Source organism: Pagrus pagrus (genome assembly GCF_965226575.1).
Source record: "Pagrus pagrus genome assembly, chromosome: 2".
NCBI lineage: Eukaryota > Metazoa > Chordata > Actinopteri > Spariformes > Sparidae > Pagrus > Pagrus pagrus.
In genome coordinates, this window is record NC_140186.1 from 18,777,194 (window position 1) to 18,802,209 (window position 25,016).

The window sequence follows — 25,016 nt, forward strand, 5'->3', positions numbered from 1 at the left end:
ACAAATTTTTCAGTATGACTTCAATTCTAGTAAATGTAGTTGTCTAACGTCTCATTAGCCTTCCTACTGAATCCAGGCTCAGAAGTCTTACATGACAGTTCGCTCCCACACGACAAAATAACCAACTTCCTGTACTCTCTGCAGCCACAGATAGTTTGTCTGAATATTAATAAAGGTCAAAGCAACTCCGAGTTGATGGCTTCTAATTAGCACAGAGACACATCCTGCACGAGTCACCTTGGAAAATTAATTTGCATAAAAACTCATTTCCAAAGCATCACATGCACGTACGGTGTGAAGCTACCGAGGAGCTAAAGCTGCAGAGGGGGTCAACACAGGCCGACATCCCTCTGTCACGAGTCATCCCTGTGCAGGCTGTTCACCCAGGGTCAGTGGAAGAAAGCAAACAGAAACTCTCTTTTCACATACACATTAATTCAGCTTTATTGTCCCCAAAACTCCTGATCTTGCGCCTTTTGATTAAAAAAAGATTACAGAGAAAAGCCAGCCATAGGAAGCTTTCAGTCCCTTTCAATCTCTTTCCTTGTTATCATCCAGAATTCAGACCTCAGACCTCAGACTGCCCCTTTCACATCTGTAAGAAAAACAAATCTTTAGAGATATCTCATAGCTTCGTTTCACCTGTGGGAGAAACGTAACACAGCAGCTTGTTCAAAGGCTCTGATAAAATTTCACTTGCACTGGCACTCTGGTCCTTTACTCTCTCAGCTCCAAATCTTAAGTGATCATATGGGAAGCCTGGCCTGCAGTCAGAATTTGAGACAAAGCAGCTACGGTAACAAATCACCACATCGTATAGAGAATCGCCAAATTAATAAAACCAGCAGTCTTCCAACTCAAACAACAAAGTACAGAATTGACACAATGACACATGGAAGCGTTGATCGATTTGATGCCCCTTTCTGCAGGATGACAACGTTTGTCTCTTCCAAATCAGTTGACCATTGTCAACATACTGATTTCATAGTCGAGTCTATATTAATGAGAAGCTCTGTCACTCAATTTAAAACTACAGACAGCTGCTCCCGGCACACATCGGCCCAGGCTTGACCTGGCTGATTATCATGTGATCATAGTAGGTCTCCGTTTCTCTGCTGTGTCTAGTTTATTCCTGTCCTTTTACAGTACGTGCAGTACATGTGTAACATGGAGATGTGCTGGTTTGCTCACACCACGGGTGATGCCCCCCACATTTTAAACCTACGACTGCTTTGTTGTACACATTTCACACAGTGGGATTTTGTTTGTATATACCAATTATAAAAGGATCAATAGTGGCTGACAGATATTCCAGTTCTGTATGATGGGATAAATTAGGCTATTAGTAACAGAGTCAAGGCAGATCAGACAGTGAGCTTTTCAGGGGAAGACAACTGTTAGCTGAAGAGAAGCAGAAGTTCTGATCCCATAATGTGAAGCTTAAAGCTGCTGTAAGTGATATTTTTATTATAATAAGTGTTAACTAGCGCTGTATTCCAACATTAATCAGGCGGCCCTGTCTACTCGAGGATCCTCCTGTTTGCTCCTATGTCTGGTGATTACCGCTGCGCATTCTTGTGGCGTAGAGAGGAGGGAGGGGATTACTAACTGCAAAACGGACAGGAGGCCAGCTAAAACGCCTACAATGCTTCCAGCAGCTTTAAATATGCTATTCATTCTGCTCCTGGTAGAAGCAGTGTATGTTTCACCGGAGGTGCAAGTTGTGTTTAATGTTGTATAAACTCTTTCAAATGTAAACTAAGCATTTTCGACAAAAAATGCACTGGCCACAACTCAATTATGTAAAATATCAGATTCATCTCACATGCAGGCCTCGTGTCAATGCTCGCTCATTTAGATTGCAAGTCAGTTCATTTGAAAAAAGAGCATTTTAAAGAAAGATGAGTTATGGGACTATGATAAATATTCTTAACGTTTATTTATGAACATGCACCTGGCCTTCTGTCATTTGCAAACGTGGCCCCCAAGCAAAGCAAGTTGATATTCCTGATCTAAAGCAAGCTAACGACCCAGATTATGAATACAAGACGTCAAACATGAATTAAAAGGATCAATTTGAATACGTCAGTGGAGTAAGCAATAAAACTGGTTTATCATTTCCTGTGAAACTGCTGAGAAGGTCATCATTTGTTAAAGCAACAAAATGTAACTTCCTTTAGAAAAACAGTTGAGTGTTCAGTCTCATTCCCATGTCGTCAAAAACAAGAACAACAACCTGAGGATGAGACTCAACAGTCGACTATCTTTCTCCAGGAAGTTACATTTTGTTGTTTTAACATCACACCAGACTCTGGCCCCTCAGCTCTATCTCACGCTGTTTCATATCTCACGAGATTTCAGCCAAGCACATACTCTTATCTTTTCCTTTTGAAAGACAGTGGCCTCTGTCTACGCATGTGTTTGAAAAAAAAAAAAAGTCACTGTCAAGATACTGTATGAACCTTTCATTGATGAGGAAAATAAAGCAGCCGTGCAGTTTGAAGGCACAACATACAATGAGGGTTTAAAGGCTTGTAGATCACAAACTCCCACTCAGACACAAAGAGCCTTGTAAAGATGTGTGAAAATAAGACCAATTTAAGAGCGTCTTTTTTTTTTTCTTCTTTGACTAGGAGTAGAAAATGTTGGCCAGATAATCAAATACACACATTATGTACGGGTTTGATGTTCTCAGTAGCTATCCGCACTTTGACACCGGATTCTGCTTATATTACAGCAAACGTAGAAATGTTAATTCTCCATGATTCATAAAGATTTGGTTTTGCCAACTCATAAATTAAAAATCTAGGCTGGTGTCATGATGACAAATGAGGGATTATGCTGTTATGCAATGAAACCCAATTTGATTTAGCTACTCAAATCTGTCAGCGTAAATTTAGCCACAGGATGAGTTTATAAAATGAGGCAGATTTAAGCTGATGACCCCTTTCTGGCTGACCCAGTAAACTTAAAAGACTTATCAGGCCGTGTAATTAAGGCTTAATGCTCGTACCTCTGCACTTCAAAGGGAGTAAAAGCAAGGAAATCAAAGAGACTAATATGGCACTGATATGACAGAAACAGAGGGAAATCTCTTCCCATAAAAGCCCTTGAACCAGAAAGGGAGGAAAATAAAATGTGACAATAATAACGTGGTATGGCTAGGGGAAAAGGTGGTGAAAATAGATGTGGGCATCGCTAATGTCTCCTGGGATCAAACTGTGAGCTTGAACATAAGTGGTGCGTGTCTTCCCTCGGCCTGTGCGGAGCGGCCAGATGGCAGAAAAGTCAACTGATAAAGTCAAACATGTTTACGAAAGGTGAGAATGTGTGGATGGAGGCTGGTGTTGAGATGACAGCACACTGCTGGGAGAAAACGAATGTCACACTGCTCAGGATCAAGTGGAGACACGCTGCTTCGTCACGCTCTCGAAATGTTTGATATGTGTCTGAATGAGTGCAAACTATAGTACGAAGGAGTCCTACTGAGCATGACGGGACTCGTCCAGTTTGACACTTAAGTGAGAGTCACGCCACTGCAAAATTTAGACACGTTTGAAAAAGCAACACCTTCATTTTGATGGATTTCTTGGTTATTTACAGGTTATATTTCCAACCTGACATTCGAGGAGTCCCATATGAGATTACAAGACAAGGCGTATGAAACATCACACAAATATAACATGCATCTTCTTATGCACGACCAAATGAGAAAAACCTCAGCTAAAACACGACACGGTCTTTCAAAAAACATATTTATGTGAAACTTGTCGCATAAATTGGTCACCGAATAGCAGGAGAAGGAGAAGAAATGCTAATCAAGGATGATGTTTATCCTGATTGAGGGCTTTTTCTCTCAAGTCTCTCTTTTTCATCTCGAGGCTTCCTCTGAGTCTAATTTAAATGTTTCACATCCGACAAAGTCTTTGTGCATCATTCATATTGACAAAATCAGTGTCTGTTTTGATCATAGGAAACAAAGTGTTGTGCAGTTCCCAGTAAAGGGGACAATCGGATATCAAACTGAACTAATGTTGGACGTCATTGAGATGCCGCATTGAACATCTCTGCTTTTGTTTTTCAATCAGAGGATAAAAGTGAGTTTATCCAATAATTTAGTCTACAGTCTATTTTCTGTTCAAGGAGACATATTATGCTCATTTCCAGTTTCATCATTTTATTTTAGGGTACTACAAGAATATGTTTGCATACTTCAACGCTCACATTGCAAAGCGTTCTGTCTCAGCTCCTGTCTCTTTAAGAACCCCTTCCCGAATACCCAGTCTGCTCTGGTTGGTCATCTCACACATGCCTGAACCAGCACTGCTCACCGTGTCTCCCGTTGGCACTCTGATATTCAGCTTCCAGTTACACTGTAGCATCAATTCTACCTTGAATATAGACGTGGTGACGTAGTGCGATGTCTGACGAGGCATTTTGTCCCTTTCCTTCGGTGTGTTACGGAGGTCCTTGTGCATATAAAAGGTCTTGAAAGTTAAAAAGTCCGAAGTCCCCGCCAAAGGGTGCTCCCTCCCCCACCCAAAACACTGCTCCTGAAATGCCTCGTCAGTAGTCCCGCCTTTAATTCTGTGACATTGTGACATCACACTACATCCCGATGTCACATATTTGCATGATTTATGCCTTTATTCACAGTAGAAGTGAGGCTAACCGGAAGCTGAAAACACGGACCAGGTGACTGGAGACACAGTGAGCGGTGCGGGCTCAGGCGTGTGAGCTGACCAATCAGAGCAGACTGGGTATTCAGGAGGGAGGGTCTCAAAGAGACAGGAGCTAAAACAAAATGTTTCAGACAGAGAAACTGAATGTCTTTGGGTTGTGGACAAAACAGGAAACAATCATAATTTTCTGACATTTTATACGCCAAGCAACTAACAGCTCAACCAAGAAAATAATCAAAGGAATAATAAAGGATGAAAATAATCGTTAGTTGAAGCCCTACTCCCTGCCATATTTAATAATGATAATAATATCTCTTTTATTAAAGTTTGCTCATTAATTGGCCTCAAATTAATTGACAAATTACAAACATATCTCCACACCATCTCACTAAATTAAGCGCTTATGACCAAAAAACCCGGCATCATCAAGCGCAACAATTTTTTCCATTAGTGTCAGGTTGGTTCCACACCACAGACTAACAATCCTCACAGCGTGCAGCACAATAAGCTCCCTAAATTGTCATGAGACAAGGCTACAACACCTCTCCTCCCTCTCCTTGTGATTTGGTTTCCTGATGAGCTCACATAATCGCTCAGTCACGTGATTACATTTTTTTCACAGGCTTCATCTCTCCGATTTCCATCTTTATCATGATTTGAAAAAAAAAAGAAGGTCTGATTTTGGACCACAAACACACACACAAACACACACACACACACACAGAAGGACACGTAGCAGATGATACACACACCATCCTCCTCTCACACATACTCATTTGCATTAATAACATGTAAATGACGGAGCAGAAAGCCAAAAAACAAAAAACGAGGACAGCTCATAGAATCAACAGGGATAACAAGCAAATGAATGGGCTTGACTGCCGCCTGGTGTCGCTGGATTGTATTACAGCACATTGAGAGAGACAAGATAGATGGGTCCACTGATTGAAAACAGTGGACAGGCCGGAGGGCTAGAGCCTTAAAGAGACGACTGGGAGAGGCAGCGGAGGGAAAGTGGAAGAAGATAAACAGACGGATAAAGCAGCTAATGAGACATTAGTATAGCGCACACTGCGGTGGGGCAAAGCCGAGCGTACCGCTGGGAAATAAAACTGAGGAAGGCAGCAGAAAACAACTGGGGAGAGGAGGTGAGAGTGAGTAAATGAGGATATATGAGAGAGGGTGAAGTAGAGAGAAAGGTAAAACACAAAGAGGGAACAAGGGAGAGGAAGAGGATCAAAGTAGGCATTCATCTTTCGGGCAGCCACGTGCACTTCCTCCCCCTTTCTTTCCTCTGTCTTTCTCCACCTCTGTTGTTTGTCTGATTACTGGGTGTATTTTATCACCATGCCTTGTTTATCTTAAACTCGTGTGTTTTTTTGTTTTTTTCACTTCCCTTATCTGTCAGAAAACATCATTTTCATCCCCACCCCCCACCCCCCCGCTGCATTTTCTCTCAATAATCATCCTCGCTGACAAAACTCTCTATACATCTGTTGTCCGTCTGCATCGACAGTATGTGCTTCCCCTTTCCCGTTCTTCCTCCCTTCTTTCACTTCTCACTCTCTTCAGAGCACAATAATCACATAATTCGAGAAAATCCCCTGTCCTCGAGCAAACATGCCCCCGCATCTTACAAAGGAGAGAATAAAAGCAGATGCAGGCTCACGCATACAGACATGTTTCCTGAACAAAGCCCTACAGTGCAATTAGAGGTCTCATTCCTCATTTCCATATATAAACAAGTATTAACATGGATTAATTGTTAAAATAAACTATTCTTTGTCATGCTTTCCAAATTTTTTCAAGAAATACATTTATTTTCGCAGCACAGGCAAGAAAATCATTTCACTAACTAGTCTGACTTTGGTGCAATCTGTCCTTGAGGCAGAAAATATGCCAAATTCATGAATTGTGAATATCTTGATTTTGGGATTAGACTCCTCTGTTACAATTTATTTAGATGACCTCATTCAGAGCAACATGCAGCACGGGCAGCGGCAGCAGCGAGGATCAGTCTGCAGTTCTGAATCCTATAATTGCATGAAGCTCAGACAGTAGCAAGAGCGAGGGACAAGATTATATCTTGCATAAGCAATTTTATTTTAGAGGCTCACTCCAGCGAGGATCTTATATTTCTCTTTATGATAAGATAATCTGGCCACGGCGCTGCAGCCTAGATAGGTGACTCCTCTACTCAACGTTTGCAGACGATGTGAGCCTATATGGTGATATGCAGCCTCTCTCATGCCTCCCTTCCTCCCTAAAGTGATAACAGGTGGGAAGCAGCCAGCTAACAAGTGTTTCAAACATGCACCCAGAGTGCTGAGAAATCCCAGAGCAGCAGACAGGCGGGCAGGTGCTATTCATGGAGTCTGGGAGATAATGAGGGGGAAACTAGGGAGAGAATAATGGGAGAATGAGTCTCTGTGGCGGTGTGTGTGTGTGTGTGTGTGTGTGTGTGTGTGTGTGTGTGTGTGTGTGTGTGTGTGTGTCAGCCGAAGAGGGAAGGGACACATAAAAAGAATTTCTGTGAGCATTTCTTATAAAATGAGAACGAAAACCAGAGAATTAATGAATGAGATATTCTCATATAAGATGCTGTGTTCAGAGCCGTGATGAAAACTGAATTATCATGTGTTGCTCTCTCTCTTAGGTGGCAATTACAGATGTTAATGTCATATATAAATTGCCAATAAAAGTGACTGCGAATCAGAGCACTTGTGGTTGAGTAAGCATATTTGGTGCTTAGATATGGAGAAATTGTGAGCGGGGTTTGGTTTGGCTGTGTGGAACAAAATATCTTTAGAAAAGAGTAAATACACGCACAACAAATGTGTTGCTGGGAGGAAGAAGATGTACTGAGGCTGTGTCGTACCCAGCAGGAGATGTGGATGAAGTAAGCACATGCAGAGATGAAGACGCTTTGTTGTAGGGAGCTGAAGGCTTGATGGATTGAGGATGTTATTCATTATTGGAGCAACCTACGCTGTGCTGCCTTCACACCTTAGCTGAAAAAGCGATGCCAGAGGCTGTCCGTGTTCAGACACAGAAACACATATGCTGTCAATAAGCAAGGTGTTTCCTCGAGTTGATGCACTTCAAAATCCATTCTATGATCAGCAACAGCAGTAACCAGGAGCAACCCTGTCTCCAAGAGACCATCGTTAAAGGCTTTAACAAATGGAGGACAACCCAGAGGATGTTTGTGTACCACACACATCAGGGATCAGGCGATGTGGGAGCCAGTGCTGAGCTCTCACATTGCAATACATTACCAACAATAATTATTTTAATCACTAATAATGGATTTTTTAATGTTATGAGTATTATTTAGGAGGATAGGAGGACAGGATTTTGATAATGAAGACAAAACAAAAGCAATTAGGGGGTAAAATAGATCTGGTTACATCAGGGACGTGGGAAGTCAGTCACAGTTGAAGGGTCAGTCTACATAATGACGTCACTTTAAACGGTGCACAACATTCATGTTTTTTTGTTGTAATTTGAATGGCCAGGATAACTTATATCTAACAGTTATTAACAACAATTCATAACCATTTGAATGTTTTGCCCAACAGCAGACGGCACACGTGAACACCAACATATTACAGGACAAAGCAGCCACAGCAAACACAGTCAGCATCAGCAAGGAGATGAAGCGGGACTAAATGTTCCACACACTCCCTTATAAAATCACTAGATTTTGTGATTTGCTGAGTTAGGAGAAACTTTATCAACTTTGTAAAATGCTGTCAGTGACAAATTCTTAATTATTTGGACCTTCTTGTACTTTCAGCATACATTATGTTCCTCCTTCCTCCCTTTTGTAAAAGAAACAGTTTGTCTTCTAAGTCCTCAAGGGTTTAGGGATATCCCACTGTCAGATCCTTAAGTGCATGAGGGCTCTCTCGCAGACATTTTGAGCCCTTTGTGGCCACTTTCCGTAAGCGTGCATTTCTGCAGACTTTGCTCGAAGGTTTTTATAGTTCATAGATTTCTTTTCATTATACTTGCAATGTTTTTTATTCACAAACAGACTGTTAATATACTCTACCTAAGATCTCAACTCTTCTCCTTGAACAGATTTTCTACTTACATCACTCAGTTTATTAAACAACGGAAAAGTAATAAGCTCTTGAAACATTTTGGAACTTTTATCCCGGAAACCTCTGACTGAATATGTTTCTATTTGTGTATATGTGTACTTTGTCTTTATTATTATACATTTTAAAACATTAAATAAAAACTCCAAAACCCACAAGATTGGGAAATGTCACAAAGTGCTGTCCTGACTTAAACACTTAACGTCTTAGGAGAGACATTGGGATTGGGCCCTCCACCACTCAGGGCTTCATCTCACTCATATTTCTCATCTTTATTGCATACATGGACATAAAAATACTATTTATTCACTCAGACTGAAGTCTCTCCTGATCGAAGTAAACATTTGTGTAGTGCTTCAAGTTACATTAGACATTTTCAATATTTAACCGAGACTGCAGTTTATTCCCTGACATTTATAGAGTGCTTCCAGTTCAGCATTTCACTTCTATGGTGGGATCCACCATGGGACGCCTTTTAAAACAGGATCAACATTGATGCAGCAGAAGCAGAGACATCGTCCATTTTACTCCCCACATTCTTCTTCCTTCCTTACCTTTGCTTGTAAAACTTGGAAAAATTGTCAGGATGGTTTATTTATTTATTGCTATTTGGAGTGTAAATGTCGCTTCTCTGGTTCCTGGTCTGTTTATTTGTTGTTGTTTGTTTTTTTATAATGGTGTCTCGTAAGCCCTTTGGGTCTGGGCACATTATTTCATAAAAGAAAAGTCAATCCTTGTTCAAACCTGGCACCTACATCAGCTAACGTAGCCTCAACCACAGATGAGGAGCAGGCTACAGATGTCTGGTAAGCTAACTCGTTTCTTACCCAAACTTTAACTCCACAGCCCCAGATATTAGTCATTTTCAAACTTGCAGTCTTCAAACTCAATTCTGGCTGAAGTGACATCAATTGCAGAAATGTATCAGATCTCGTGCTACTCCCCTTGGAGCCACAGAAAGCTCTTTGCAACTTTTAATATTCATTAGAACCCTCAAAGACCGATAAACAGACTTTGATGTGTAAAATTGGTAGATTTCCCCTTTAACCAAATTCCTAAACATAACCAAAAAAATGTTTAATCCTTCTTTGGTTGCTCCAAACAGATTTTATATTGCACAAATTGATTTTTCGAGTGAATGTTTCGCAGCCACACTGGCAAACAACAATTTGGGACTTGCCAGATACGTCCAACAACATCTCCTATATGTTGATTCCTGCAAATTAGCAGTACGTGAACTAAGACAGAAACCTATGCATCACATTTTTATATGGAGCAAAATAAAAGAAGTAAATTACTGACTGTGCAGAAATTACTGAGCAGGCACAAATGAGGGCATCTGCAGGGAAGCTAGGAGATGAGAGATGCAAGCAGACATGAAGCAACACCTCATAGTATCATGAGAGACAGCACAGGCCGTAGACCTGAAACATTATGTGGTCCGATGCTCAGCAGTCTGTTTACTTTACAGAACTCGCTGTGCCACAGGAGGATGTAGCCAACGAGGCATGAGGAAGGAGCGGGGAGGAGGAAGCCGCGCTGCTCCGAGCTGGCAGTCGAGGCTGAACGGCAAATCTGGGAAGCCAGGATGCACGCTGCAAAGGCTGGGTGCCACGGATTAGCAGCTACAGTCTTGCATCCACTTACAGTTAACAGTAAAGATTATCACATCTGACTATTGTTACAGCCGATATAGCTGCTGCTCCTGGCTGCAAGTTGAGATCCAATCAAAGAGTTCACTCGTGGTCACTTTGTAGCTCAGCTTCAGTGCAGATTTTCATTGTAGGTCTGCCTGGCTCAGATCACACCAACACACGAGCCACCAGTGTGTAAAGCAAGTCAGGAATCAGTTGTATCAAAATGACTCTTTAAAGAGGGTCCTTTGAAGCAGAGCCTCTGTTAGACCCCTGACCAGTCTCTTGTGTGGCTTCACAGCAAGGCGGCAGTGACAGCAGCAGCATGGAGCGAAAACAAGAGAGAAGAGCGACACATACACAGACAGAGAAACAGAGAGAGATGTTGTTTCGATCCCATGCAGTTCAAATTGTTTGAAATCTCCCTTGATGAGGCCTGTTCTCATATTTTAATCCAGAATAAGAAAGAAACGGTGGAAAATGGGAACAGAAATGTATCGTTATCAAAGTTAGAGATGGCAGATGAGAGGAGCGATGTGCTGAGAGTGGCACTGGCAGAGACAGAGGACAAAAGGCCAACGTCGTACAGATAAAGTGATACAGGAAAAGGAAATGGAGAGAGAACGAGACAGAGAGTTTGGATTCTGAGAAAAAGAGGGAAAGACAGAGGGGATCAGCAACAAGATCATAAGAGACGAAGAGGAATGAGACCAGGCGTTCGAATTGAAAAGAAATGGGTAATGAGATGCTAATGTAACAACAAAGGAGCGAGTGCCCTCCGGGGGGAGCTATGCTACAGCACGCTGCTTCAGTATGAACACAGCAGAGGGGGGGAATTTAATTTAGAAATGCCTTTTATTAAACTACTGCAATGTACACAGATTCACTCAGGTGCATATGCAGTCATTAAAGTCAGATCTGATTCACATCAGCCCACCTCTGGCCGTGTTTGAACAAGATAAAAAAACAAGAGGTGCACCCCTGGAGAAGGGAGCGATTGAGGTGACAAAATGGCACGAAACACAAAAAGCAGAGACAGTATTAGATTCACATAACACCTTCTCCCCAGAGGTATTTCACCTTCCAGTCTGTGATGTGAGGTGAGCATGAGGACAAAGTCTACTCCCCCCTGAGAGGGAAAGAGTAGGGGAAATGAAAAGAACAGAGAAGAAACGATGGAGACCCCAGAGGAAATGTGAAGCTGGAGAGAAGCGTTGAGAAGAAGCAAGGAGAATGGAGGTCTCTGCAATAGTGGACAGGCTGGTGAGTGGGGGGAGGGGATGAAGGTTTGCAAGTAAAGGGGAATAATGGAAAGATCCGTGGTGCTAAAGATGTAATTACTCAAGGGAATAAGTGCTGGAGGAATGATGTGGAGGATCTGTATGAAAAGAGTGACTGGGCAGTGCTCAAGAGACCGTCAAAGAGAATACCGGAGGATGGGAGGAGCACCACTGACAGATAGAAGCCTAGAGATATTATAGACGCACTATGAAAAAATTAGAAAGCTGGAAAATCATTATAACAAGTCCTCAAGAGGACGCTGAGATTGAGCCAATACCAGAGCACAATGAAAATAAAATAAAAGCAAGATTAAGATGGTGCGTAAACCTGCAGGGATTGTGGGCTACTTGTGCTATAAAGAGATGCAGCGGTAACAGTGGTGTGTTGGAGAGCATTGTAATGTGGAAAGAGATGGATGGATCCGTGTGTTGGATGAGGCACAAAGAGCAGATGAGAAAAGCTACAGTGTGATCTCAAGAGGACGTTGTGAATTAGTGAATGAGTACAAAGGAAGACGGTTGACAAGAATCCTTCAGGAGACTCGGAGCGAAAAAAGAGGAGGTGCAGCTGCAGGTACGCATAAAAAAAGATGCAGTTTTGCCCCCAAAAAAATGTACACAGGAAACTTAAAAACAAAAATGCAACAAGATCTTTGTTTACTTACGTTGGCTGTTGGGACAAAAGACATCCATATCTATCTGTACTCCTGTTTGCCTGGAGGCTTTATCTATTATTGCAAAACCTGAACTTATGACTTATTCAGTCAACTCTCCGTGGCCCCATTTGACTCAACAATTTTCACCGATCGCAAAAGAAGAATGCAACATCATATTTTCAGGGTGAATCCAAAAGCAACGATACAGTTTTAATGCTTTAAAAAAAAACCCAAACAGCTAATTCAGCTCCTTCGGTGTTCGTTGCTCGGAGGACCTGCAGACTTGGAGCACGTTAGCGGTGGCATGGGCTAATTGGGTTTCCGCTCGTAATTAGGCCAATTAATTAGGAAATGCGACTGAGGCCATGAGCGTCTCCTCCAGGTCATTTAGGGATTACATGCAGAGAAGAAGAGTTGTGGGAAGAGGAGAGGAGCGGAGGAAAGGAATTGAGGAACTTATGAGCCAAAAGGTCACTGGAGAGGGCCTTTGTTGTGAGAAGATACCTCCCACTGAATGTTATCGCTGACTGATTCATGGGCTGAGGGTAATTACCCGTTTGTGACAATTTAATCAAATCAATCACTTCTTTTGGGAGTCAGTGGATTGAAAACAGAGCCGGCTAATTCACACAATTTCCCAAGTGATGCTTATTGTTGCTAATCTGCCGTGAGAAACGTGTGAAATGATGGAAAAAAAGAAAAAGAGGAGAAGAGGAAGAAGACATTCACAGGCAGAAGACTGTAAAATGTGCTTTCATGACGCGTTCATCAGCGACTCCGAGCTCCCAGCGGATTCTAAAATCTCCAACGCCTGCAGAGTTTAAAGCTAACTCTTCATCTCTACCCGCTTTCATATACAACCATGCACACAACTGGTACAACATCAGCACATGAAGATTGAGGTCATGTTAGGATAAATATGACAAATACAGTCTTTGGTTGTAGAGTTCAACATTCAGATCAGATCTGGGTCAACTTTTCAGATGTCAGTCACGTCTGATGAGCACAACAAGCCATCACTGCTGCTGTACATTGTTCCCTTTTGAGCAAAACACTCACCTCCACAAAGAGGAAGCATGGCACGATGTAGGTGCTGGTCTTCTGCAGGGCTTTGTCGTCAGGAAAGCTCTGCACCACCCTCCTCGGCGCTGACAGCTGACCGCCAATCATCTGCAGGGTCAAAGGTCATTACAAAGCTTTAGGTTACTTTGCTCAGTTTGTGTCAAAAGGATATGCTGGACGGACTGTGCAGTGGGAGGAAACGGTACTGCATGCATTGCAAATGTTGAACTTGGCATTGTAAAAAGCTATTATCACACAAGCACAGATAAACATGCAAAGTTGATAAAGTTGTGGAGCCTTTTTGATCATTTTTAACCTGGGATTAATTTAACCTAAATAATATTGGCAGGTCATCAATATCGGAAGATAAAGGCTTTCAAATTATGTATTGCCATTGGCCCTAAATGTACGTTTTGGTCGATGCTAAAAAGTAAATTGTTTACCAAATAGTTTTCTTTTTTGTCAAGTAAATGTGTACATTTTAAAAAGTATTGTATGTAAGAGTCAGCAAAGTAATATATTAATTCACCTACAGGAGAGACGACAACAATCCAATACCATGCATCCCTACTCGAAGTGTTTTGTCAATGTTCATATCATCAAGTAATAGATGCAGGATTTGCTGACACTGTGAGAGCAGCCTGGGTGATTTTGAGTCTTCTTCAAGCTCATGCCTGTGGACAATCATTGACTTGCCTTGTTGGTAAGGAAACAGACCTGACTGGCACCTTTAGAGAGTTCAACTTTGTAAGTCACTAAACAACTCGTCTGAGTTCCAGGCGGTATGAGAGTGTAAATAGTCATCTATTTATATTCAGTGCCTGGCTTAGAGTAAATCTGAGGGTGAGGGTTTCATATTCTGATGAGGCACAGCAAAGAGGCAAATAACTTATTGAACAATTTCTTTGTCAACTAAAAGTTGAGTATTTATCCCTAAATTTACCACAAGCTATAAAAAACACCAAGAGGTTTTAAACCACATCTGTTGCTGCTCCCATCTCTCAGGTTATGCAGGGCAACACAAGTCTACGCAGGAATGCATTTATTCACATTCATATTAGATGAGTCGACTGGATGTGATTACTTTCACTGCCAACGTTCAAGGTGAGAGGCGCATTCAATTTAACGCAAGGCTAAAATTCCCATCTCAAATAATTAACTTTACAAGCAAGCAGTGCTGAAATGTATCGTTTACTTTACTCAGGTACTGGACTTTAGTACAGTTTAGAGGTATTTAGAGTATTTCCATGTTATGCCACTTCATACTTCTACTCCACTACATTTCAGAGGAGCACATAATACTTTTTACTCCTTTATTCCTCCCTAAATCCTACACATCAGTACTTCCCCAGGGCTTTTACCTGTTAAAGAGCATTTGTACACTGTGGTAAAATAAATCCTTCTTCTACCACTGAAATTAATCTGCAATGTAATCCTTACTTTAAAGGGTAAGTCCACCAATTTAAGGGTATTGAGGTGTACTACTGTATATAAAAGTAGAATATAGTCTTTTGTGGCACCAGAGGAAGCTGCATGTAATCTGAAAGATTGCCTCCAGTGATGTCACTGAGTGGCTAAGTTGCATTGTGGGTAATGTAGGCACCAGGTTTTGATAAGGAAAAAGAATGCATGGGGGGAAAAAGGCGATATCGTTTTACTGTATCCATGCTGGTAATGTTTTTAACCTGTCCACAATTAGTCCAAAAGTGGCCAGTTGACTGCTCTACCCACATTACCCACAGTGCAACTTAACCACTGTGTGACATCACTGGAGGCATTTAACAGATAACATGCAGCTTCCTCTGAAGCCACAGAAGGCTTTAACACACGGTACTCCCCAAGACCTGTGGTGGAGTTACCCTTTAATCTCATCTAACGTTCACAGATGTGGTGTCAAACCTTCAATGTAAACAATGGAAGCACCATGTGTCCTGCATCTTCAATCCTACACCTGGAGCTCATAATGTGCCATCCATCCATAGATACACTGCTGGTAGCCGTTAAGTGCTTCATGTTGTCAATTTTACAGATAATCCGTCCGAGCACATAAAGAAAACCTTTTACCATCTGTCATCAGAGTAAAAACACCTATTTTTATGTGCACACTACACTCATACACATACACAACACACACAACCTCACTCACCCATAAGCAGAGATACCCAAAAAGACAGATTTTGCATGAAACATCAAAAATGCACACACACACACACACACACACACACACACAGGTACACACACACACACACACACATACCCACAAACCAGTACGGATAGGCAATCAAAAGTGTCGGGGGGGAGAAAATGAGGTTGAAAGGAGGAGAAGTAGACTGGAAACAGAGGAGCGATGATCAAAAACAAAAGCCTGACAGAAAGAGATAAGAGAGAGACAAAGTCATGATGCAGACATTCGGAGACTCTTCAGAAGTAAAGAGGATGGGGGGGAAGCCAGCAGACTCAGCAATGGGAAATAATAGCGATAGGGGGGATAACAGGTAGAAGTTGAACAAAAACAGCTTCAGTCCCCAAAGTGAGAACAAGAGGGAACAGGGGAAGAGATGGCAAGGAAAGTTAGAGGAGGGAGGCCAGCTTATGGGAGGCTCAGGGCTGTCTGACATGCAAATGACTGCACTGGTGATAAATAATGTCAGCTTCTCCTCTTTTAAATTTAGTGATGCCTCAAAAGGCATTCAAAGGCATTTGAATCAAACGGCAAATGCATTTTTTCTCTAAGAACTGCAGACTTTGAAATCATGATTTTATCAATCATAAAGCAAATGCCCTCAGCAAGTCTTCAATATAATTTCATTGAGTCAAACACCAATTGGTTCTCCTCTCAGATATCGAGCCTGCTCGCTCATCTCCTTGACAACAATTATCTCGCTGTCTTTATGGCTCAGGGCGAATCTCTGCTGCCGTGTCAGCCCTTTCCCCGATCAATGGTTGTTTTTGGTGAGAGGGGAGGGAGCCACTTCATGATGTTGGAATGCGTCCATGTCTTCATAGAGCTCCTGAACACCTATTAGTGATATAAGAAAATTTGATAGGTCCAGTGTGCAGGATTTAAGAGGATCTGTTGGCCGAAATGGAATATAATATTCATAATCGTGTTTTCATTAGTGTATAATCACCTGGAACTAGGAGTCATTGTGTTTTTGTTACTTGAGCCTTTTGTATCTACAGAGGGAGCAGGTCCTCTTTCATTGAGTCCACCATATTGATTCGCCATGTTTCTTCCAGAACGGACAAACCAAACACTGGCTCTAGAAAGGGCCTTTATACGTTATACTGTATGTTACACAGCTTGCAAGCTACCACTTTAAGGTGAATATGCCGTGGGACTTTTGACTTAGATAAAATATATAAACATAGCTGTATCACAGTTTGCTAATTTGTTTATGCCGATGTTGTTTTTGCACACATACTGTACATGTGGTCTGTGCAAAATCTGCCACAAAAGTTTGAATTTTCAAAATATTTGAGGCAATTCCCAGACTGATGATGAGATGAGGGTTCACTCTTAGAGGAAAAACTGAAGTAATCTGATCACACTGCCAAAGATCCTCGATTCATTTACTTGAGAAGATGGTTTACTCTCAACAGGTTTGTAACAAACTGTATTTTTTGTTGAATTTTTATTTCTGGTGAATATTATTTAAACTTATCTCACTCTAGCCTGCAAATTGCACAGGAAGTCAAGCTGTTGTTGTAGAATATCCCTATGATCTCGAAGAGGAATTTGAAAATGTGAATGACAGTTGTAAGGGCGTAAAAGTCTAAGTCTAACAATAGCAGAGATGTCAGTGCTGAAATGTTTTACATCGAAAATCACATTGAATCATGACCTTAAATCAAAAGTCAAATCTTATTGCGCATTTGGAGAATTGTGACACCCCTATTGAAAAACATTAATTACTAAAGCATTGAAGGTGTGATAATTAAACCTGAATTACTAGATGATCTCTGATCCATAACAGTTTGACCGAACAGGAAGTTGTTGTCTTGAAACAGAATTCTGAGGCAACGACACGCTGAGCTTCAAAGAATTGTGCTCAATGTAGATATCCTTTCAAAGCATATGATTTGTAAAGCAACCTACACACCAGGAATGCACCGGAGCCTCTGAATAATGGTCCCTTCAATTTAAAAATGGAGGATTTGGGGGGATTAGGAATCCCTATTTCTGCAAAATCACCTCAGGTGCTCCACAAACTTGAACTTCAATTATCTGGCAAAGAAGTCCCTCTTGGCATTGTCTGTTCCACGTCATAGATTCATCATGGGGTCCTCTATTTATAGCTTCAAATGAGACTTGTTTATGGGCTTAAATGGTTGAAATGTCCCAAAATGTAAAAAATGTACACACATAGTCAGTGTGTCATAGTGTGTCTACTACACACATAATTTTGTCTTTGCATCGTGCAATATTAAGCTGAGTGACATGTGCACACACACACATACACGCACACACACACACACAGCTGCACAGACTCTGCTCACTGTGGTTAAGAGTGTTAATTATTCATGCTGTGGTTCACATACTCGTTTTCACTCCTCTTCCTCCACTATCGCCTGTCTGCCTCATGGGATTCACTATCCTACTATTATCACACTATTTAAATATAAGTACAAGCCTCTACTGTAGTCCAGAGTCAGCTACACAAAGTGCTTTGATTGGTGAAACGGCGTTCATTGATGCTAAGTAAAGAGAGAGAACATGTTGTTCAAGTTGTGTTAGAAGATAAGGGGATTGTAAACACACACACATGCATACACACACACGCACGCACACACACAGGCGGAGGTTGTCCGCTGTAAATACAGTATTTGGGTCTTCTTTTATGTTCCCATTTTCCAAAGCGGTGAGAAGCAATCAGGCGTAAGGCTGGCATGACTGATTGTCTCTTATGTTGCTGTCCAATGTCGTTCACTATGATGTGCAGACTTAAGCTTCACACTGGTACCACGGCAACAAAAGACCCACTCACTTTCTCGCAGGCACACAAGCACATTCACAAGTGACCGTCATCCAAATATTCATTCCATGTTAACTTGGATGTCAGTCCAACAAGTGGTGCTGCACAGCTGATGCCTCTGTGTGTGTGTGTGTGTGTGTGTGTGTGTGTGTGTGTGTGGCAGACAGACAGAGAGAGAGAGAGGGAGAGAGGGAGAGAGAGATCATCCTGCAAAAAATCCATCCTGTGCTGCACCTCAGGTTCACAATGTGGGTCACAGAGATGCACAATCACACTCAAACACTCTCTGTCACACATACAGACACACACACTCATGTTCAGGAAAAAACCCAGAGAAGAAGCAGAAGAAAACCAGAGCGGTAACTGATTTGAAAAACTCTTACCTTAAATCTCTGTATGTTGGAAGCTGCTGCACAGTGATCGCTGCCTCCTGCGACTCTCCGTCTCTAGGAGGATTTGCTCCTGCACCGGTCTCCCATTCTGTGGTCGAGTTGTGGTCTCGGCTTGGCTCCTTTTTTTTTTTCCTTTTTCCCCCCTTTCTCGTCTCTTTCAAAGCAAAACCGCCCCTCACTTCCTCCGCTCTGCCACTGAGAAGCCCTCGGCACTGAGTGTGAATAGAGAGCGATAGAGAGCTCGCAACAGTGCCAGGCACCCAGCCTCCAGCCAGCCCAGTCTATATCTGTCTGCACTCTGCCGCTGGGTCGCTAAGCTAAATATGATGATCTTCAACAGCACTTCAAGGCTAATTAGTCAAGTGAAGGGATCCACAGGCTGGTGAGGGAGGCTCCTCAGCGCAGTTACTGGTGGATACGAGGAGAGGAAGACAGAGGGAAGGAGAGAGACATGAGAGTATGTGTGTGTGCATCTGTATGCAGAGAAAAAGAGAAGGAGAGGCAAAGAGGAGGAGGAGGAAAAAACAGAGAGTGGGAAGAGGGAATAAGAGAACGAGACAGCTGGAGTGGAGAGTGAGAGCAGGAAAGAGCCAGCGTGTGTGTGAGTGTGAGAGAGAGAGAGTGTGAGAGACAGAGGAGAGAGAGAGATGCAGAGAGAGATAGGGGGAGAGAGAGACTATGTGTGTCAGAGGCTGAGGCAACACAGTGGCTAAAACTGTAGACACTGTACACTTTAGCACCCCAGGAAACCACTTTGTTACTGGCAGACACGATGGGCTCAGCAAGAGTGAGTGCACAGGTGTGTGTTTCTCTTGCTTTGTGTGTGTGTGTGTGTGTGTGTGTGTGTGTGAGGTGAGAGAGAGAGAGAGAGGGAGAGAAAGAGAGAGAGGGAGAGAGCAATTATGTCAGTCAAAGCCGGAGATAAAAAGCCAAGAGTAATCTGAGGGTGTACTGTCAGTGTTTTTGTGTTTTTCCACTCACACGTCCCTGTACTAGACATGAATGACAATAATGACAATGTGAGCACAGGTGACAACAATCCAGCTCAGCGGCTTTGGATGGTAGACAGCGGGTTAATGATGCATCGCCAAGTGGTAAAGTGGGACGCATCCTGCACATGGCCCTATGTGGGTCAGAGGCTCCCAGGTGCACGCTCACCAGCAGCTTTTGGCTGTTTGTGTGTGAGTGCGTATGTAGGTGTGCATTGTTATACATGTAGAACGGCATAGGTTTGTGTTCAACACATTCCCTGCATCCCTGAGGACTAGCACAAAGACAGTGTGCATTTCTGTACGTGTGTATACGTACATGCATACGTACATGTGTGGGTACATGTTAAGACATACACTGACATACACTGACACCAGTGGACTGAATGCTGGATTCTGGGATGTTTCCTTCTGGCATTGCCACGCAGACCTGTACTTGGTGTGGACCTTGCCCCAATTATAAATTAAAGCCCAACCGATTTTTGGGGTCAATACCAATAATAGGAAGTAAAAAATTCTAATATTGATATATCGGCAGATATAAATACAGTTTTGCCAGTGAGCCCTCATGTAGTTATCAAACTGTGTGATAAAGATTTGCTTCACCACCAGATGCAAATGTTTTTTGTTCCCCTCTGCTCACTTAGAATGGGAGGCGAATGATGATATTGCATATGTATGACCATGATCTAAGGCATGAAACCGCTGTCTGCCTTTCTTTTTCCTTTAGCAAGGGTGACGTTCACCCAGCGATGGGCTCAGGTGTCTGTTAACTGGGTTGGAAAAGCAGTCGTCGTTTTGAGAAGTGAGCGAGCCACAGCACTTAAATTAGAGGCAGCCAGTTAAGTGGGTAAGATCTGATGCCATGTTGCAGCAGGGTGTGCATTCAGGGTGTATAGTCCAGTAGATGGCAGAGCTTGTGTGACACAGGTTACGACATGGTTACCCAAGTTCTATAAGCACAGACGGAGACCTCTACCTATGGACCCTGTCACTCCATCAAAGAGTCTGATAGAGGGATTCACCTGTGCTTACCACCTGCGTGGTCAGCATAGCGTAGCGTTTCTTCCCAGTTCTCATCCCACTTGATCAAATATCAACACTGTCTTCTCTTGCCCCTCCAAATCTCACACGGACCCACAAGGTATTCTTTGAAATCTGTGTGCCACGCACAAAGTTTTCCTGCCAGAAAGACTGATAGCACATGGTTAATGTGTAATCCCTTTGGTTATGTTTGGCAACAAAAACTAAGAGACCCCTGACATTTGATGGGACATAAATTATGATATCCTGGCTGCAGGTCCTGTGAGTGACCGTCCACTCCACCCTAACCTCCACCCCAGGTGCTCTGATCATCTCATACCGCAACAAATGGGCTTACAATGGAGTTAATGTAATGTCTTTGCATTTTTATACAGAGCCTAAAGGGTACCTTCTGCGTCTGTATTAGATGCCAAACAACGTGACAAAATGGTGGTATTTGTCACCCTTGACTGTTACATTGCACTGTTTAAACTTTTGGCAAATACGCTGATTTGCTTTCTTTGTCGTATCAGTAAAAAGAGGTTCTGGTGGTTGGATTTTGTTTGAAGTGACCACATTTCTGAAATGAAAACCTGGGACCTTTCCAGTTCTGCACTCATGATAATATCGATGAATTAAAAACGAGGGACAAAAGTAAGGTTGGCTACCTAGCTAACATCAATCACAGCCTAAATTCAGCATTTTGATTGACATTAGCTAGGTAGCTAACTTTTTGCTCAGTTAAAAAAAGCCATCCAACCGGAAGTCCAAAATTCTTCATTTAATGCCATTATGAATCTCAAAGAGAACCTGTTATGAAGAAGATAGAAGAGAGTTGGCAGCTTGTGAGAAGTGCCAGTGCGTAAGAAAAAGGTACACCGAAGAGTAAAATGTTAAAGTGCCGCTACTGCACACCAGTGAGTACTGAAGCAAGCACTGAGCTGAGCTAACAAGCTGCTGGAGGTGGATCGTATTTACTGCACAGCTACAAGAGTTGACTCAATCTTCTTGATTCATTTTTGGCAAGAATAAACGTATTTCCCATAATTATTTCCCCAACTATTTTACTAAGATTACTAAGATTAAGTTCCAAGTAAATATTATCTCCTCTCATATTTTACCCAAATAATCCATTCAGAAAAAAATGGACTTTTGACATCCCCCTCCATTTGAAATGTAGTTTGACTGGGGAATTAAAGATAAATTGTGTAGTGAGAGTATGCTAAGGTAATTGAAATCTCAGGAGAATAGGTGGACAAGGTAAAAGTACAGTAGAGCAGCCCTCTTGCCAATCCAAATTACATTTCTTACAAAAGACTTTTATGCCAAATGTGTGAGGAAACAGCAGTATGAAAGCTGCCCACCCACTTGCTGCACTAAAAAAAAAAAAATCCCTCACGGCTTGAGAGGGACTACGGACCACTCACAGTAAAGTGTCTTTTTTTTCTGAGAATGAAGGATAAAATCACGTGGTGCCAAGGATGTCATAGTTACCATGGCAACACTGCATTCATAGAGTGTAATGACAAGCGAGCAAATGTGCATATACAGAAGTACACACACACTTACACATTTAGTTTGCACGTACAATGTAGATGAAACAAGTGCCACTTAGAAATGGTCTTGCTCGCAAACCATTGAATTCCCGTGGCTCAGTGAACCCCCACTCACAAGTTCACACACCTAATGTACCTAGCCCGACTCAATGCTGTCTGTGTCGACAAAAACATTCAGCGCGCAGAAGGTTAAAGAAAAGACAAAAAAAGAAATGAGCTCAAACACAAAACTCAAACTGAATGACCCAGTTTGTAATTTTTAAATCGCTGACATTGTGATCAAAAGCTCCAAACTTAAATAAGAAGGAAGTATGATATCAAGTGGGTTAAAGCGCTGTAATTTCTTCCTCTTCTTCTTCTTTTTCTCCTCATTATCATCACTCTTCCTGCCATTTGAATAAAAGAGTCCACTAAGGCCATCTCCCATTGTGCAGTTTCACTAATGCGCAGGCATTAGAGGCAAAGCATTGCTTTTCAAAGGTTTATATGTAATGACAGCACATGGTTGCTGTAAGGACATAGAAACAGTATGTCTCAGTAACTATGTATCCGTCTTTTACACACTCCCAAAAGGACATCTACAGCATATTATCCACCCCATCACTTTAACTCATACTCTGCAGGTGAGCAGTTTTCTTTGGCATCTCTATCGTGATGGCTGACGCCTTTAGATATGCTTGTCTGGTCTCATAGAGCGATGAAATAACTCAAGTAGCAACATACAAAGGAAGAATGTAAAGACTGAGAGGAGCTGACAAAGTCAAGGGCGACACAGGGAAGGTAAAACGCTGTAGGACTCTGTAAATAGAGCAAGTACACAGAGGTGTGCACGTGTAGCCTACAAACAGACACACGCACATGCAGTACACCTGTCCTTTCTTGACTTTCACTTTTGCACACTCCTTTGAGCCCAGTATCCCTGGGAATAATAACTTTACTGGACACTTCTGCATCTCATGAGTTACATCCAATGCCAATGTATTGGATGTATGTGTATGTGCCCTTTAGCTAAGGGTGTGGAGGTTGGGTTGTGGGTTTGTGTATGCCGAATCAGATTTTCATGCAGAGTTCGTCTCCTGTCACAGATCAGCACTGAATGCTTTTTCGTTTTTATGAATCATTAACAAAAATGACAACCAAGTGTGACATTAATCTTAAAGAGGCTATAATCAATATCTCTATGTAAAGAAAGGACAACGAGGGTGACAAACACACTGAGAATTATGAGTATTTTGTATTACTGTTTTGGTTCACTCTCACTGGTCTTATCAGTGTTGTTTTCAGTAACAATGTGTAAAACACCACTGTACGCTACCTGCTCAGCACCAAACACACAGGAAGACAGACAAACTACCTGGTCAACAACACAACATGTCCCAAGCTTAAACCATCATTTTGCATGTGTCTATAAGTGAGAATTTCAAAAATGTTGCGTCCAGCATCTGATACTGACACTCATAGATGGTCATAGATTTCAGCTCTCCTTCATATATTGGGTTTTCACATTAATGACAATTTTCACTCTCACTTATACAAGTGGTTTGACAAACCATCCTTCAACTGGTCAAGACAAGCTCATGGTTTTTTCTCTACAAACATCTGGGGCCAAATTACTCATGGATGCCCCTATGGTAGCTAAAACATGAACAAGTGCCTCTAGGGTGCCCTTGTAGTGGAGAAAACATGATAAAGTGTCCTATAGGGTGCCCTTCCACCTGTCCTTTCTGGGCGCTGGTGGCCCAACGCATACAGCTGGTGACCTTTTAATTTCTTTCACCCCTGCCCCTGAAACATCCTGAGTCCCCTATAGGCTGGATGTATACAAATTATCTACACACAAAAACCATGCGTACGCCTTTCCCCACATATAAACTGATATTTATAACGGAAGAACGTGCGTACCCCATGCTGACATCAGACCAAGTGTACACATGTTTCTCATGTTAAAGTTTTTCTCCAGTTTTTTTCTACACAAGCTCTATTGAATAACCTTTGACAATCCATTACAATGATTGAAATATTATCGCAATGACGGTTTACAGGTCAAGCTAATCACAGCTGTTGCGATGCTCTCTGATGCAACACAATCAGTTGTACTTTTTCTTTTTTGCCATTCTTCTTCTTACTGACAGGTCTAATGAGTGGTGCTGATGTTTATGGGCGTTTATGGATAATTGTGGGGGTGGAAATGAAGATGAAGATACACGTGCACCCATTCCACAATGATTGAGATTGATAAAGCAGTATCAGGCGTGCCCACAGTTTCATAAATCTCATGAAAATAACTCTTATTCTTATTTGTCTTTGTGCGTACACACAGTTTCAGTCATGAATCCACACAGAGTTTTATGGATCTGGCCCCCGGTCTTTCAGCAGTTTCCATGACATTCTTCTCGTTCTATCTTCTTGAAAAGTATATGCAACCTAATGAGCCTCGCCATTTACATGCGTATTGTATGCAGGTGAACACAAATGGGGCTCTTTCTATATGGTATGCTACACAAGCACATACAAGCACACATGCAAGCAAACAAAAGAGCAGTGTTTAGAAGGTGCTGGTACTCTTATGCATGAACACACAGGTACAATAGCACATGCAGGCTGTATTGTTAAGGAAAGGTTGCTATTCTAACAAATACCGGAGCCCCCGCTCCAAAAAA

At 42.1% G+C, this 25,016-nt stretch overlaps 1 pseudogene across 1 annotated transcript in view; it reads right to left on the minus strand.

Moving 5' to 3' along the window:
- The window catches only part of LOC311271873 (phospholipid phosphatase-related protein type 5-like), a 52,972-nt pseudogene extending 33,610 nt beyond the window's left edge, over window positions 1-19,362 (minus strand). Inside the window, exons 1-2 of the transcript XR_014624944.1 lie at window positions 18,780-19,362; window positions 13,418-13,528 (exon numbers count right to left, since the gene is read on the minus strand). The product of XR_014624944.1 is annotated as a phospholipid phosphatase-related protein type 5-like (transcript). The remainder of the gene's footprint in view (window positions 1-13,417; window positions 13,529-18,779) is intronic.
- Between the last annotated feature and the right edge of the window lie 5,654 nt (window positions 19,363-25,016).